Source organism: Sorex araneus, chromosome X (genome assembly GCF_027595985.1).
Source record: "Sorex araneus isolate mSorAra2 chromosome X, mSorAra2.pri, whole genome shotgun sequence".
Taxonomy (NCBI): domain Eukaryota; kingdom Metazoa; phylum Chordata; class Mammalia; order Eulipotyphla; family Soricidae; genus Sorex; species Sorex araneus.
Genome location: NC_073313.1, coordinates 343447739 through 343465597, shown reverse-complemented (window position 1 = coordinate 343465597; position 17859 = coordinate 343447739).

The window sequence follows — 17859 nt, the reverse complement described above, 5'->3', positions numbered from 1 at the left end:
AAATACCAGAATCCCAAAACTGGGCGGCTGCTTTCTCGAACATGCAACATCATATGCTCTTTGTTATCAGCAATAGAAAACATATGTTCTAATGATGCCATTTCAACAGGTCTGATTGTTGGGAGAAAAACTCCAAATAATAATAGTGGGTTTTCTGTCAAAAATTGAATGTAATCAAAGTAAAGAGAGAATAAAGTGAAGATCATCTGCCACATAGGCAGTGGGGGAGTGAGAGGACGGGTATGCTGAGGTTCTTGGTTGTGAAACATGTGCACTGGTGAAGAGATGGGTGTTTGATCATTGTATGACTGAGACTTGATCCTGAAAGCTCTGTAACTGTTCTCATGGTGATTCAATTAAAAATAAATAAATTTTAATTAAATAGATTAACATTTCAGTATTATGGGGAATAGATTAAATAGGGAGAAATCATAGGAAGGGCTTTGGTATCATGTTAAGAGTTTTGATACTTATTTTAAGCATAATTTAAAACCATTAGAGTTATTTCAACACAAATATGAGATGCCATTTCAATGCCTCACATGCTCTCTGAGTACTGAATACAGAATAATTAAATAAAGGTAATTGGAGAAACTTATCATAGGCTATGAGAATAGTGCAAATTTATCGAGTTGATCTAAAGTGATTTTAGTAATTACTAGTGTATATATTTGCTATATATTTGGAACTAATAAAATTATATGATGTTTATACATGGTGTCCTTGTCAACATGAACTTGGTCATGAGCATTGATTCATTCAAATGCCTAATAAACAGAATTGAAGGAGTACACTTGAATAGATGTGGCTCACTGCTGGCAATTTCTATCCTCGTTGTCTACGCACCAACATCCAGCTATGATGAAGAAGAAATTGAGAAGTTCTATATGGAGCTGGAGAAGTTCTATAAATAAGACCATACCTTCTATAAGATCATTGTCAGTGATTTTAATAACAAGATTGGACCTAGAAGGTTGCCCAAAGAACTCCACATTGGGACCCATGGCCTAGAATGGAAAAACAGTGTGAGAGACTGAGTTCATCATGTTGACCAACACCATCCATGGTAACTCACAGTTCCAGAAGGCCGAATCTAAACGTTGGACATAGGAGTCTCCCGGTGGCAGTTCCACAATGAAATTGACCACGTCATATTCAATTGAAGGTTTTGCCTGACCTTCAATTTTTGCTGATGTTCCAAAATTCCAATGGGGATCGGATCACTGTCTCCTTCATGCAAAATTCTAGTTTACACAGAGTGGGGAGAAAGGTATGCAAAGTTTAAGAAGAGAATTCCCAGAATGAACACCAAGTGGGAGCTCTTTGGCAGTATTGAGGCAACATGGAAAGATGTAGTTGTTGACAACATCGATGAGGAATACGATCCACTGGTTCAGCACCTCCATGACTGTGCGGAGTGTCGAGAGTGGGAAAGCCACAAACAGACACCTGTCTTCGGAAACTCTCAAGCTCATTCACCAACATGGTTTGGCGCGAGCCTCAGGCAACCACAAGCTAACGTCTGAGCTTGCAAAGCTGTGCAGAGAAGTGATAAAGAAAGACCTCAAAGAGAGAAGAGCAGCAGTGTTGGCCGACATGGCAGAAGCTGGGAAAAGTATTCATAACACTCACCTGTTCTTCACCAACTACAAGACTAAGATGACTGCCCTCCGACGTCCTGATGGATCTATCACATCTTCCAGAAGGGCAATGGATAGAATTATTCACAACTTCTACTCGGATCTCTTTGACAGCCATGTCCACCTGCCCACATACCAAAGTCAGCAGAATGAATATGCCATTCCCAACGAACTCCCTTCTGAAATTCGATACACCAATAAAGATGTGTTTAGCACCTGGTCCACACAAGGTCGACCTGAACACCTGAATAGTCTGCTGCCAGTACTCATCAATACACTGGCTCAGCTCTTCACACAGTATCTGTTCGTATGCAAGGCTGTATCCCAATGAAAAACCAGCAGGATCATTCTCATGTACAAAAAGGGAGACATCCACAACATTGGCAACTATCACCCAATTTGCCTGTTGTCCATAGTCTACAAGTTCACTCGAGTCATCCTGAATAGAATAGGCAGAACACTAGACAAAGGACAACCATACAAGCAAGCTGTGTTCCAAAAAGGATCTGGCACAATCGACCATATCCAAACAGTGACCAAGCTCATTGAAGTTTTGCAAGAGTTCAAGATGCCGCTCTGTCTAAAGTTCATTGTTTTAAAGAAGGCCTTTGATTCTGTTGAGACTGAAGTGGTCATCGAAGCCCTAGCCAAACAGGGCATTCAAACTCAGTACATCAAGATCCTTCACGAGCTCTATTAAGGATTCACCACCAGGATCTCACCATTCTAAAAGGAAGTCATCATTGACATCTAAAGAGGGGTTCAGCAGGGTGATACCATTCACCGAAACTCTTCAGTGCCACCCTCGAGAACGTCATGCGAAGACTGCAATGGGAAGGAATGGAAGTGAAGATAGATGATTGGCAACTCCACCACCTCTGCTTCCCTGATGACATCCTTCTAATAACACCAAATATTAGCCATGGGGTACAAATGCTGGCCAACTTCGACCTCGAGTGTGGAAAGGTCAGACTGCAGCTTAATCTTAGCAAAACAATGTTCATGAAAAACAAACTAGTTCCTGATGCTCCATTTGCTTTCAATGTAACGAACATCTCCAAATGCAGCAGCTATGTGTACCTGGGTCGAGAACTCAACATGAGGAATGACTTGGCACCAAAACTGTGCAAGAGGAAGAGAGCAGCGTGGAACACCTTCAAGAGCATCGAAGAAGTTGTAAGAGGAAGAAGAACCTCTGGCTCTGGGCACATCTTTTCTACTCCACTGTTTTTTCTGCACTAACATACAACTCAGAGACCTGGGCCCTAGGAAAACAGGATGAGAATGCTATTCAGGTATTCCAAAGAGGAATTAATCAAAGAAGCAATGCTTGGAATATCACGTTTCACCCAAGTGAAAGAAGGAATCCGGAGTTCCGACCTCCATCGACATCAAGAATCAGGGATGCTGTCTCATTTGTCATGGCATCAAAAATCATATGGGCCGGACACATAATGTGATTCAGAGATGACCACTGGGCTAGAGCTGTTACCGACTGGATTCCATGGTATGTCAAAAGTCTGCGTGGCCACTCACCTACAAGATGGTCAGACTTCTTCGTCAAAACCCTGATTGAACGTTTTGAGGCTCTTCATTTTCCTGGAGAGAGCATTGGGCTACACTAGGACATGACAGGGACAAATGGATACATTTCTGAAGCCCGCTGGAGCAAATCAAAGATAAACGGGATCACAAGTGATACAAGTGATTATACATGGAGTATAAAGAATATAATATAACTTAAAATTACTCCTAAATTGTTTTTTTGAAAGGTTGTATTGATATTGGTAACAGTTTTCACCAGAGAGAGGATTAGTGAAGGAATAGATTTGGTGACAGTATAAGGTAGAAATTAGGCGCTCTAGATTGTAAATGTTCTTTTAAGACCTATTAAGCACTCAAGTTTATAGTGTATGTCAAGTGTGCAATTATATTCATAAATACGGAGTTTAGGGGACAAGTCAGGTCTGGGATATAATTTTCAGTTATCAAAGAAGATGATATTAATTACTAGACATGCACTGCACTCCTTAAGGATAATCAGAATTGCTCTTGAAATCCTCCTTGAAAGATGTGATACTTGAGACTAACATAGCACATCTTAGTAAATCCAGTACAGCCACATTCTCATATGTCACTTATATCATAGTATTTATGATTTTTGGTAAGGCTACTAAATTTATAGTATACCATGACTTAGTCATCATTCCAGAGAGGAAAATTGTCATTAAATCAGTATTTATATTCATTATAAATGTGTGGAGTAAGGTTGGCATATGAAAGACTGAACTAGGATTAGTCTATGTGATCAAATAGAATATGAAATAACTGGTGGTGTATCACTCCTCAGATTGGGTTATGAAAGGTACTAGCTTCTATCTAAGGCTTTCTCTGGGTAACCAATCATATCAAGCAATCTTGTATAATATCTTGCTCTGGAGGAGTCAAACTCTTCATCTTTTATTGATTATTCAGATGGCTGCTCTGTATGAACAGATTCATATGAAGTGAAGTTAAACTCCCATCCAATAATAAAAGGGAAGTATAATTAAATAAACATCCATGTGAGCAATTTTACAAATGCATCTTCCAGATATTTTGGAAGTGGGTCTTCTAGTACTTTCAAGATTTTGGTTAATGCATATACCTCCAACAACTTAGATGATGTGAAACCTGTGATAAAATAACCCAACTCAAAAACTACCATGTTTTTGTCCTTTGTGTGTTGTGGAAGAAAAAAAACAATGTAGAAGTTCAGTAATCTTTGGGACACTGCAATACATAATTACTATAGACGCTATGTTGTAGACTGTTGTACTCTCTAAATTATCTCTAGCTCTGACTTTGGCTTAGTTTATCTTATTATACTCTCTTTCTCTTCATCTTGCCACAGTGCTCTTAGCATTTTATAATGCATTAATTTTTTAAAATATAAAATAGTAAGCAGTTTGTTTCTCTTCAGCTTTAGGATACAGAGAGCCAGCAAATCACAAACCATTTCTTAACTTTGCTAAGTGCTTCAATTTATTTCACTTTTATGAAAAAAAGAATAATAAAATATGTTTGCCTTTAAAATTAAAGATTGAATGAAATCCTCAAAAATGTGTAATTTCTGAAAATTGACCACTTAATTCCAAGTGAAAGCCTAGCCTAAACCAGTTGGAAAAGAAATCAGAGTCTATTCAATACATATTGCTCATTTCTTTCTTGAAAGAGTCACTAATGCCCAGAATAAGGAAACAAATGATCAACACTTATTCAATAATGAGTGAGACTCTGAATAAGAATTCAGGCATCTTAACTTAATGTTAATATCAAAACTTCCCTTCCAGTAGTGATCTCTCTGGCAGATCTTCATTACTAGTTATGATAAGTCACTATGTATCATTCTAGGGTTGCTAAATTTCATAACTTATCCACTTTCAACAGTAAACTTCTTAAGTATTATAATTCCCATTTTGAAGATGAGAGACAGAGAGAGAGGCTGAATGATTTGCCAGTGTTTGCAGTCTTAGTAATGGATGTGTTAAAGATTTGATTATAGGCCGTCTGATTCCTAACTCTCTATTGATTGGTTTGACAGAAGATGGCCCCTCTAATGGTGCTCAGGACTTACTCCTGAATTAGCACTCAAGGAATTGCTCCTGGTGGTGCTTGGAATACCATATGGTGTGAGGGAGATCAAACCTGGCTTGGCCATGAGCAAAGCCTGTGCCTGACCCTTTGTGCTATCACTCTGGATCCAATTCTGTCTTTTCATACTTATGTTATTGAGGATATATATTTTTGACAACTTTGATTTTTTTGTCCTACACATTAAAATGCTGCAATAATTTATATACTATATTCTAAAATGCTCATCAGTGATAAAGTTTTATGAGTCTAAGTGCAATCTCACTTTCCTCATTAATACTACTACATTATTTAAATGAAGACTGCCAAATTTGTCTCAAAATTTTTTCAGTTGTAATGAGACATTTGTATACTTCTTTATTGTACAAAATATAGTAAATGGTGTAGAAATGCTATTAAAATATCTTTTTTTTATAATTTATTTAATTTTTAATTAGAGAATCACCGTGAGGGTACAGTTACAGATTTATACACTTTTGTGCTTATAATTCCCTCATACAAAGTTCGGGAACCCATCCCTTCACCAGTGCCCATTCTCCACCACCCGTAAACCCGGCGTCCCTCCCACCCTCCCCAATCCCATCTCCCCCCCACCCCACCCTGCCACTGTGGCAGGGCATTCCCTTCTGTTCTCTCTCTCTAATTAGCTGTTGTGGTTTGCAATAAAGGTGTTGAGTGGCCGCTGTGCTCAGTCTCTAGCCCTCATTCAGCCCGCAACTCCCTTCCCCCACATGGCCTTCAACTACAATGTAGTTGGTGATCGCTTCTCTGAGTTGCCCTTTCCCCGGAACGTGAGGCCAGCCGCGAAGCCATGGGGTCAACCTCCTGGTACTTATTTCTACACTTCTTGGGTATTAGTCTCCCACTCTGATATTCTATATACCATAGATGAGTGCAGTCTTTCTATGTCTGTCTCTCTCTTTCTGACTCATTTCACTCAGCATGAAACTTTTCATGCCCATCCACTTAACTACAAAATTCTTGACTTCCTTTTTTCTAACAGCTGCATAGTATTCCATTGTATAGATGTACCAAAGTTTCCTCAACCAGTCATCCGTTTTGGGGCATTTGGTTTTTTTCCAGATTCTGGCTATTGTAAACAGTGCTGCGATGAACATACATGTGCAGATGTTGTTTCGATTGTACTTTTTTGCCTCTCTGGGAAATATTCCCAGCAGTGGTATTGCTGGGTCAAATGGGAGCTCAACCTCTAGTTTTCTGAGAATCGTCCATACTGTTTTCCAAAAGGGCTGAACTAGCCGGCATTCCCACCAGCAGTGTAGAAGGGTCCCTTTCTCCCCACATCCTCTCCAACAGCGGTTGCTTTTGTTCTTTTGGATGTGTGCCAGTCTCTGTGGTGTGAGGTGGTATCTCATAGTTGTTTTGATCTGCATCTCTCTGATGATTAGTGATGCAGAGCACTTTTTCATGTGCCTTTTGGCCATTCGTATTTCTTCCTTGGTAAAGTTTCTGTTCATTTCTTCGCCCCATTTTTTGATGGGGTTGGATGTTTTCTTCTTGTAGAGTTCAACCAGTGCTTTATATACCATTGATATCAACCCCTTATCTGATGGGTATTGTGTAAATATCCTTTCCCATTCTGTGGATAGTCTTTGGATTCTGGTCACTGTATCTCTTGCGGTGCAGAAGCTTTTTAGTTTAATGTAGTCCTAACAGGCTTCAAAGAGGACATCACTAACAGCACAATTGTAGTCGGAGACTTCAATACGGCCTTATTGCCTCTAGATAGATCCACAAGAACAAAACTCAACAAGGAAACACTGACTCTGAAAGAAGAAATAGAAGAGAGAGGCCTAATAGACCTATACAGGGCCTTACACCCCAAAAAGAAAGAATACACATTCTTTTCCAGTGCACACGGAACATTTTCTAAAATAGACCATGTACTGGGCCCCAGAACATACCTCAATAGAATCGGAAAAATAGAAATTGTATCAACCATTTTTTCAGACCACGATGCGCTGAAAATAGAAGCTAACCACTCACAAACACGGAAAATCAAATCAAACACCTGGAAACTAAACAATTCAATGTTGAACAAGGAGTGGGTCAGGAAGGAAATCAAGGAAGAAATCAAAAGATACTTAGAAACTAATGAGAATGAAGACACGAGCTACCAAAACCTATGGGACGCAGCTAAAGCCGTGTTAAGGGGAAAATTTATAGCTCTCCAAGCATTCCTCAGGAAGGAAGAAAGGACCCACATAGATAGCTTGACTTCACGACTCAAGACCTTAGAAAAGGACCAGAAAAAGGACTCCAAACCAGACCGAAGGAAAGAAATAATAAAAATTAGAGCAGAAATTAATGACATCGAAACCAAAAAAACAATCCGAAAGATCAATGAAACAAAGAGTTGGTTCTTTGAGAAAATAAATAAGATTGATAAACCGCTAGCAAGACTCACAAAGAAAGAAAGAGAGAAAACTCTAATAAATCGAATCAGAAATGAAAAGGGGGACATCATAACAGAAACCAGTGAGATTCAAAAGATCATTAGAGACTACTTTGAAGGTCTTTACGCCACAAAAAAGGAGAACCTAAAAGAAATGGATGGATTCCTTGATTCCTACAATCTCCCAACACTGAAGAAAGAAGACCTGGAATACCTGAATAGACCCATCAATGTTAAGGAAATTGAAACTGTAATCAAAAACCTCCCCAAAAACAAAAGCCCAGGCCCAGATGGTTTCACTGGCGAATTCTTCCAAACATTTAAAGAAGACCTATTGCCTGTTTTCCTCAAACTTTTCCAGGAAATTGAAAAAACAGGAACTCTCCCAAACAGTTTCTATGAAGCACATATCTCCCTAATACCAAAAGCAAACAAACACACCACTAAGAAAGAAAATTACAGACCAATTTCCCTGATGAACACTGATGCGAAGATCCTCAACAAAATACTAGCAAATAGGATCCAACAACTCATCAAAAAGATCATACATCACGACCAAGTGGGATTCATCCCAGGGATGCAAAGATGGTTTAACATTCGGAAATCAATCAACATAATCCAGCATATCAACAAAAGTAAAGACAAAAACCATATGATCATATCAATAGATGCAGAGAAAGCATTTGACAAGATCAAACATCCTTTCATGATGAAAACCCTCGCAAAATGGGGTTTGGAGGAACTTTCCTCAAGATAGTCGAAGCCATCTATCACAAGCCTACAGCAAGCATTATCCTCAACGGGGAAAAACTAAGGGCCTTTCCTCTGAGATCGGGCACAAGACAAGGATGCCCACTCTCACCACTCCTCTTCAATATAGTACTGGAAGTACTTGCGATAGCTATTAGACAAGAAAAAGAGATTAAGGGCATCCAGATAGGAAAGGAAGAAATCAAACTCTCACTATTTGCAGACGACATGATACTATATCTAGAGAAGCCTAAAACCTCTACTAAGAAACTCTTAGAAACAATAGACTTATACAGTAAAGTTGCAGGCTACAAAATCAATACCCAAAAATCCATGGCCTTCATATATGCAAACAATGAGGCAGAGGAAAGGGACATGAAAAAAGCAATCCCATTCACAATTGTGCCCCAGAAAATCAAGTACCTCGGAATCAGCTTAACCAAGGAAGTAAAAGACCTTTACAAAGAAAACTACAAAACGCTACTCCATGAAATCAAAGAGGACATGAGGAAATGGAAACATATACCCTGCTCGTGGATAGGGAGAATCAATGTTGTCAAAATGGCAATACTCCCTAAAGCATTATACAGATTCAATGCGATCCCAATATGTATACCCATGACATTCTTCAAAGAAATGGATCAAGCAATCCTAAAATTCATATGGAATAACAAACGTCCAAGGATAGCTAAAACAATTCTTGGGAAAAAGATGATGGGAGGCATCACCCTCCCCAGCCTCAATCTTTACTACAAAGCAGTAACAATTAAAACAGCATGGTACTGGAACAAAGGCAGAGCCGTAGACCAATGGAACAGGGTGGAATATCCCTACACACAACCCCAAATGTATGATCATCTAATCTTTGATAAGGGAGCAAGAGATGTGAAGTGGAGCAAGGAAAGCCTCTTTAACAAATGGTGCTGGCAAAACTGGACAACCACATGCAAAAAAATGGGTTTAGACCTTGACCTGACACCATGCACAAAAGTCAGATCAAAATGGATTAAAGACCTCAACATTAGACCACAAACCATAAGGTACATTGAAGACAAGGTCGGCAAAACCCTCCACGTTATTGAAGATAAAGGTATCTTCAAAGGTGACAGGGTACTAAGCAAGCTATTAAAATATCTTTGAAAATAATATTAAACTTCTTTTAAGAAGATGGCAATAGCTTCTGTAGTTTGGTTCTCTTAATTATTCTTTCTTACAGTGCGTAGAAATGCTTGTGAATTCAGATTAAAGTCTGACTTTAATAAATAACCTCTCAGACTAGTTCCTAAGCCAAATTCTAAGATGAAGCATCATTAATATATCTCCATCTTTACTTATAACTCTGTGCTTGCCCCTCAAATGTATTTTGGAGAAGTAGTGCCAATTATAGTATGTCGTTAATGGCCTTAAAAGCGGCTGAAATGAAACAAGTAAACTTGCTTTACTTTAAATTAAGGTCCTATGGGTTCTAAGGCTAGTCTATCAATTCACCAGCCATCTGTCCAGAGTGTTCATTTTGTTTTTATCTTCAGCAGCTTCATTTATCATTAGGTATGAGCTTGAAAATTAGTTTTTAATATTTGCTGAAAAACCATGCAGCTTATAGTCTCAAATCAGGATTAGTTCATATTTTCCTGAATAATAGAAGTTATTGGAAATATAAAAAACTGATTTATTTATATATACATGTAAATAATGAAGCCCTCTCCTTTTCAAGAGGTCTTGGTATCATTCTCTGACACCCAACTGTAGAATTAGACTCTCAGTGACTGAAATACTGATACTCTAATTTTGAGCTTGAAAGAAAGTTCTAGCAAAACTTTTCTTATTGGAAGAATGTTTACTTGAAACATACAGCAAATAGAGACTGGTTCAGACAGTGTAAGGCACTAGAAAAACAAGGATGAGAGTGGCAAGGCACCTGTGTACCCAAAGACCATACTTACTTATACCATAGCCTGACATCCGAATCATATCTTGTAGGTCTTTTCACAGAAACTTATCCCAGCCTCATTGAGCATACATACAGTGTTGAATCATCCTTTCACTATGGCAGTTTGCAAGCTGCAAACTGAGAAATGAGCAAATGAAAATAAGTTAAGCCCAAGAAATGATTTGTCAACATTGCATGAAGTCAGACTGGTGGTTGTGCTCTACATACCGGTAGTATGTTGAATACTGGTGGCCCTATAGAAATCACTACAAGGCACCTGAGTGATAGCACAGTGGATAGGGTGCTTGCCTTGTACACGGTCAACCAGGGTTCAATTCCTCCATCCCTCTCGGAAAGTCCAGCAAGCTACCGAGGGTATCCCGCCCACATGGTAGAGTCTGGCAAGCTACCTGTGGTGTATTACTTATGCCAAAAACAGCAACAACAAGTCTGACAATGGAGATATGAGTGGTGCCCGCTCCAGCAAATCAATTAACAATGGGATGGCAGTGCGACAGTGCAGTGCTACAAGGCACAAAAGAAATGTCATGTGCTGGTACAAGCAGAACTTATATCAGAAAGGTAATGAAAACTAACGGGGATAGAGCAGAGAAGGGACTGAGGTTTCAGCAATAAGCAAGACTGTGGGGGTTAGAGTGAAAGTACAATAAATAAGTAGAATGGGGCTGGAGCGATAGCACAGCGGGTAGGGTGTTTGCCTTGCACGCGGCCGACCCGGGTTCTAATCCCAGCATCCCATATGGTCCCCTGAGCACCGCCAGGGGTAATTCCTGAGTGAAGAGCCAGGAGTAACCCCTGTGCATCACCAGGTGTGACCCAAAAACCAAAAAAAAAAATAAATAAAAAAAAATAAATAAGTAGAACCCTTGCCTTGCACCGCAGCTCATCTGGTTTCCATTCCTAGCATCAAATATGGTCTTGTAACCTCAGGAATGATCCCTGAGTACAGGGCCTGGAGCAAGCCCTAAAAATGGCCAGCTTCAGCCTAAAATCATAATAAAATATTAATACTTTGCTTAAAAGAAAAATTTTATTTTATTTAATATACAGGTAAGGTACTGTCTCTCAAGTGTCTATCTTTAAAATTTTCTGTTTATTTATAAAGTTAAAAACTTTTGCTCTTCTAGTTTATGCTGGGCTATCCCTATAAAAGAATGGATTTCCAATTGAGTATTTGTATCTTGACAGTCTTAAATTTTTATACTCTTGTGTTAATTGTAATAAATATATTTAACCAAAATATCCCCTACTTATTTTTTTGTATTTTATCACAAATTCCTTGAAATCAGAGACAACAAGTTGTATATCATTGAATCTCAGTAGTGCTACTTGACAGAGCAGTAAAATCTTTTGTCTGCTGGTCCCCAAAGGACCATATAAAGTTATTTTTACTAAAATTTGAGTCAATTTAATGAATTAATTAATTGAATTGAATCATCATGAGAAAACGGTTGAGTCCATTTTAAACCTGCCTAAGAGTCTGACAGACTTTCCAATAAAAAGTTTAATGTCCAGAAGAATTTTCTGGGATTACTGTTATAGAGGTATACTATTTTCTACATTGTTCAGGGAATGGATGAGTGGGGAAAAAGGTAGGGATGGGGCAAGGGAGAAGAAAGCTCCTCCAGAGCTTTCAGAAACCTGAGGGTACTGTGTTTCTCTCAAGAGTAACGAACTAACAAGACAAGACGAAATAAACAAAACAAATAAACCCCAAGTTGAGAATGACAGAGTCTGTCAAGAAAGCTATATCTAGGTTACAACCAGGGACCTTGGAATGATGGTTCCTCACACTCTAATGATGTCATCAGACAGATAAGGCTGAAAGTGCAATGTTGTGAGAACAACTAAGTGGGATAAATTGCAGGTACCAATTAGTAGTCAATAATTGGAAAATAAAAACACTAGGAAAGAATCAAAGAAAGCAAATACAATTATTTTCAAAGTAGAACTGTCTTCTTTATAATGCAATTAAATTTTTTAAGAACGAGAACTAGGCTATGGTCAAATAATCTTATAAAGAAGGGGGAGCTTTCCTTACATATTGTGACCCAAGTTTAGTCCCCAGAATCCCAAAAGATTCCCTGACAACATAAGGAATGATCCCTGAGTACAGAGCCAGGAATAAGCTCTGCATAATGCTGGGTGTTTCCCTCGCAAAACAAAAACTAGAAAAACATGTCATTGCTAAGAGTGTAGTTGAAACAGTGCTTTAAAAATAAAAACTGTACAGTAACTGCTTTCTCCTTGCTGAGGCTCACATATGAGTGAACATATTCCTGTCATAGCCATACCACTGGACTCCACACCAGGCTATTTCACTCAGGGTGCCCCAGAGCGGGGTGGGTGAGAGTCATCTCCGCCACAAGGAACCCAGCCCCGACAACCAAAAATCTTCACAACCCAACCCCCACTACACTCAAGGCCGTTCCCCAAATGTTCTGGCTGAGGCTCACATACAAGTGTGGCTGCAAATGCATATCATAAGACAATTTTCCATAACAGACAATACAAAATGTATTATTTCGGTTGTGCCTTGGGACAGGACTTGGGGCTTGTGATGGAAATATCCCAGATTTGGTGGTGGGAAGTGTACTGGTGGTGGGATTGGTTGTAATCAAATATTGTGAAGCACGTTATAAAATTAAAATCATCATCATCATCATCATCCTGTTGATCTTTGATTTTCTTGAGTAGTCTCAGTAACATCTCCATTCATCCTAGCCCTGAGATTTTAGAAGCCTCTCTTTACCCTCCTTCCCAAGGGTGCCACATTGGAGGCTCTTTCAGGGTGAGGGGAATGAGACCCATCATTGTTACTGGTTTTGACATATGAATACACCATGGGAAGTTTGCCAGAATCTCCCATGTTGGCAGGAAACTCTTGGTAGCTTGCCAGGTTCTCCGAGATGGGGAACTAGGCTATAAGATGTTGCAGCTGCTTTGTGGCCACATGCTTCCAGGAGATTGGTTTTATAGTCTCTGCATGTTGGCCATTGATAGGATTACAGCGCTGGGGGCAGTTTCTGGGTGTGACCGTATAACTGCTGGAAAATGGGGAATCTGACAGAAGAGGCCCAGTCCCGATTTGGCTTGGAGATCTCAGCCCTCGGTCCCACACATCTGGGTTTCTCTGCCGATTCCTTCATGTGTGAGGACCTTGAGCATGACTGTGGCTGGGTTCTAGAGGTCTTCGGCTATGGGGGCTTTGCTCAGAGTGGGGAGAGAAACTCAACCCACCCCCTCCAGGGGGCCCTGGTGAATATAGCCAGGCACTGGGCCAAGAGACTCTGCCATTTTTTAAATTTAAAAAAAATTAAAAACAAAAAGAAATGTCTTCACCTTTTTTAATTTTTATCTCCTTCCTGAGTAATGATGGTCACCAGTTCTGTGTTCACCTTAGGATAAAGTGGATCCACAGCAAAGGTGACCCTTCACTCCTAATTTTATCACCATTAATGTTTTGAATATGTTATTTTTGTAAGTTGTTCAAATATTTATGAGTTACAAAGCATTGTAAGAATTAATGAATGCAGTATTTATATAATATCCATCAGCTTAGAGAAAAAAATCTGCTCCTATTTAGACAACACTTTTATGGGTCGGGGGGTGCCTCCCGAGTAGTTCTCACAAGGCTTGGAGTGCCACATCTGTGACTCTCAAGAAGGTGGGCCAGCAATTCAATGTAAAAACTGGGGCATGCTCCATTACTCAGACTCTACAGTGTCAGGGATTACTGAGTCTCCTGTGCTTTACAAGTCCTCTAGGGTCATAGTTGAAAGTATTTGGGGACCTCCACAGCTGTACTTAGTGATGCTTAGGGTATCATGGGTGGGTCACATATAAGGATGCGCCTTCACCATTGTACTATAGCTCCAACCCCTAGAGAATATTTTTGAAGCATGGGTGCATCATTTTATCTTTCTTAAAAAAACATTTCAACTGGTATTATGCTTCTATGCAATTTCAAAATCCAATAACTATCTTACATAAAACTCCAAGGATTTAGTATCTTTGTGGACTCATCAGGGAAAAAAAAATGGGCATTTGGCAAGAAACAGAGAATTAATCTTAATCAGTTTGCTATAAGATAGACTTTAGGAAGCATGGAGGATTGTGAGCACTTACTTTAGTGATACCAAGGTGCAGTCATCTTGTATATCTATATCATAAGCTTTTATAATATTGCAGCTATCTTATAGCTAATTGATTTTTTAAGTGGGAGGGCACACCAGGCAATGCTCAGGGGTTACTTCTGGCTCTGCACTTAAGAATCACTCATGGTGGGTTTGGCTGGCAGAACTGTATGTGATGCTGTGGATTGAATCCAAGTTGGCCAAATACAAGGCAGCACACTACCTGCTATAATATCTCCTGCCCAATAATATTCTTTTCTTATCTCACATTTCATGTCTTGGTTCTAGAAAATGATCCAAGTGCCCTGTGTGTTAACCAGCTTTCAGTGCCACCTGCTAAAGACTGTATGAGATGGTCTAGATACTGTGCATTGATGGGATGAATCTTGAACAGTGGGGGGTTTTCTATGGCACCAGATGGCCTTGACACCAGGCAGGAATTCAAGAAGAAATCATTGGATAATCTATTGGGTTGGATCATTTGTCACCTAGAAAACTCTGGGAATTCCTATATTTTACTTTGTACACTTTTCTTTCTCCCTTTGTTGCCATTTCCATTTTATGAGAGGAGTTTCAAGAAACAGATTCCTCTCACTCTTCCTCAATATTGATATCAAGTGTTTTTTTTTCCATCCTGACTTGATAGCGATTCAAAAAGACTTCTTCAAGAAAAAAAATGTGCCTTGTTCTTTCTAGGCAAGATGGTAGAATAAATTAAAGACACACAGCATTTATACTTCCAAATTGGGGTGTGAATAACATGGGGGAAAAAAGGGATTTTTTCAGCATTTCTACCTAAATGACTGTTATCATTTTCATTGCTGTTAGTGTGGTGTCATGGAAACAGCCTGGATGTTAAAAATATCCAAACCTTGGTTCAAACCTCAGCACTATCTCTAGTTCCAGCTGTGATTCCAGAGAAGTGAATTACCCTCTTTAAGCCTCACTTTTCTCATCTACGAGGTGAGGATAAAAGTTCTTATATCCCCATATCCCCGGGTGGATGTGAGAACTGAATGAGGGAATGTGTAGGAGAACTTAGTGGAGGACTTATCACTGAGAGATGCTTAATCACCTCCAGTTGTTCTTATTTCCTCTCCTCCATCTACCACCAAGATTTTAGACAAGTTGGTTCAGTCTCATTCACATATGTTTCTTCTTATCTCCCTTATAGAACCTCTAAATTCTCTGTACTTTATTCTAAGCAACAGAAAATGCTTCAGGTGAAACCGCACGTTTATATTCAAATTAATTCTCCCACTGGTTTCTGCTTGACCCTAGTTGTCCTGTAATTACTTAGAGTTGAAAGGCGGCCAGACTCCTGTCTGTCTTGAGGATCTTGAGAATGACTTCATTCAGAGAAAGAAGGTGACCAGAAAATGTGAGAGAAAAAGGAACTGGAAATAAGGAAAATGTGAAATCTACATCTAAGGCTGAATGCAGGGCCAGTTGAGTACATCAACTTAAATGATTGTATAAAGACTTCCACAGGTTTTCATTGATATAACTTAAGGGCCTTGTACACTCTATTCACTGAAGTCTAGGAAAAATACTAAGTGCAGTGGGTAAGGCACTTGTCTTGCACATGGTCAATTCCCAGCAATCCATATGGTTCCCTGAGCATCTGTCCTGATTCCCTAGTAAAAAGCAAGAAGAAACCCTTGAGCATCACTGTGTGTGTCCCCAAAACAACAACAACAAACTAGTTTTAAAACATTTGGGCTTGGTACTCTGTGACTGACTTGAATCTTAAGATTTTATCATGGTTTGAGAGGGGAGAATATACATGTGTGGATGGATAAGTTCTAGAGAGGGATACCTAGATTTACTTTTGTTGTTGTTGTTTCTGGGCAACAGCCAGACATCCTCAGGGATCACTCCTAGTGATGTTCATGGGACTAGTTGAGTGATGCTTTGAGGTACTGGGGATTGAATCTGGGTTTGCTGTGTACAAGGCAAGTGCCCTATATGCTGTAGTTTTGGTCCAGCCCCAAGAGATTCCTAGGTTTACACTATGCTCCCAGTTCTGAGGGTTGCTGATGGAATGGATTGTGCCAGATGTTTGGCTACTGTGGGTCTCAGATTCCTTACCTTTGTATGACAAATGCTTATGCCTTGGAGTCCATGGATCCCTTCTAACTCTGATGGACTGTGAAACTACAGACATGGATGTCCTTGTCATTTCACCAGGGTTGGCATTGGTATTCCTATCCCAATATGGATCCAAGCTTTCATATTAGGGAATTTTGCCTTTTTCTTATTTGCATCTCATTGTGCAGCAAAGCATGTATCATTGGTTAATTAATGCTGCAGGCACTCTGCTAAACGACTGTTTAGCCTAGAGTGGAATAAAACGCTACAATGACTAGTACAGTATCATTATGTAACTGAAAATTAAAAATCTGATAATTTGATTGGAAGTCTCAGGTGAGTTTTTTGTATAAAAATGTTAACCTCAAGTAGCTATAAGCAGGTAAATGTTTTATTCATCCCACTGATACGAAATAAATGCTTATGATATAAATTATGTATAATTAATACTCCTGGGATAAAAAAATGTATGCTAATAGGTTGTCAGTTAATTAAAAAAGGAATAGGAGGTAAACAAAGGTGATTATAATTTATCCTGGGACCATAAACAGAAATCGTGCCTTAAATAATCTCTGTAAAAAAAATACATTATACAGCAAAACCTTCGTTTTCATCCAGAGCAGCCGCCTAATGTTATTTTTCAGCAACTGTTCAGTGGAGATTTTAAATGAGGAAACAGCTTGTGATAGCCAGCGGGGCATGGCCCACTCAGCTACCAGGACTGAACTGAGATGGTCTTTATGACCAGTCTTAGTCTTTTCAGGAACATTGTCTAAAATATAGCCCTTTCTCCTTTTTTGGAAACCAGAGCCTATAGAAAAATAGGGAAAAAATACTCAAAACAGTTAAAAGACTTGGAAAACTACAAGTACAGTAAGTGGCAGTTTTGTGTCTTCTTATTTAATCCTTTAAATAAATAAATGAGATGGCACAAATACAAGGCACTTGTTCCTAACAGAAATGGAGAGAGGTTTGGTGGTACTTCAGGTTTAAGAGAGGGCCGTGAAATTAATTTAGTTTGCAAGTGATGAAATTTGAATTATTTTTCCATTGAATGGACAATTTTTTTCCAAATTGCAACCAGAGTCATTGAAGGAGATGGAAAGTTTTCGAGCACTCAGAGAAGAGAGCTCCTACAAAGGCCAGGTGACCTAACACCCCAGATAGAAGATACAGCCATGAACATGAGGCAAAGTCTCTGGAGGGCCGTTAACAGAGGGCCTGGGATGGATACTTGGCCAC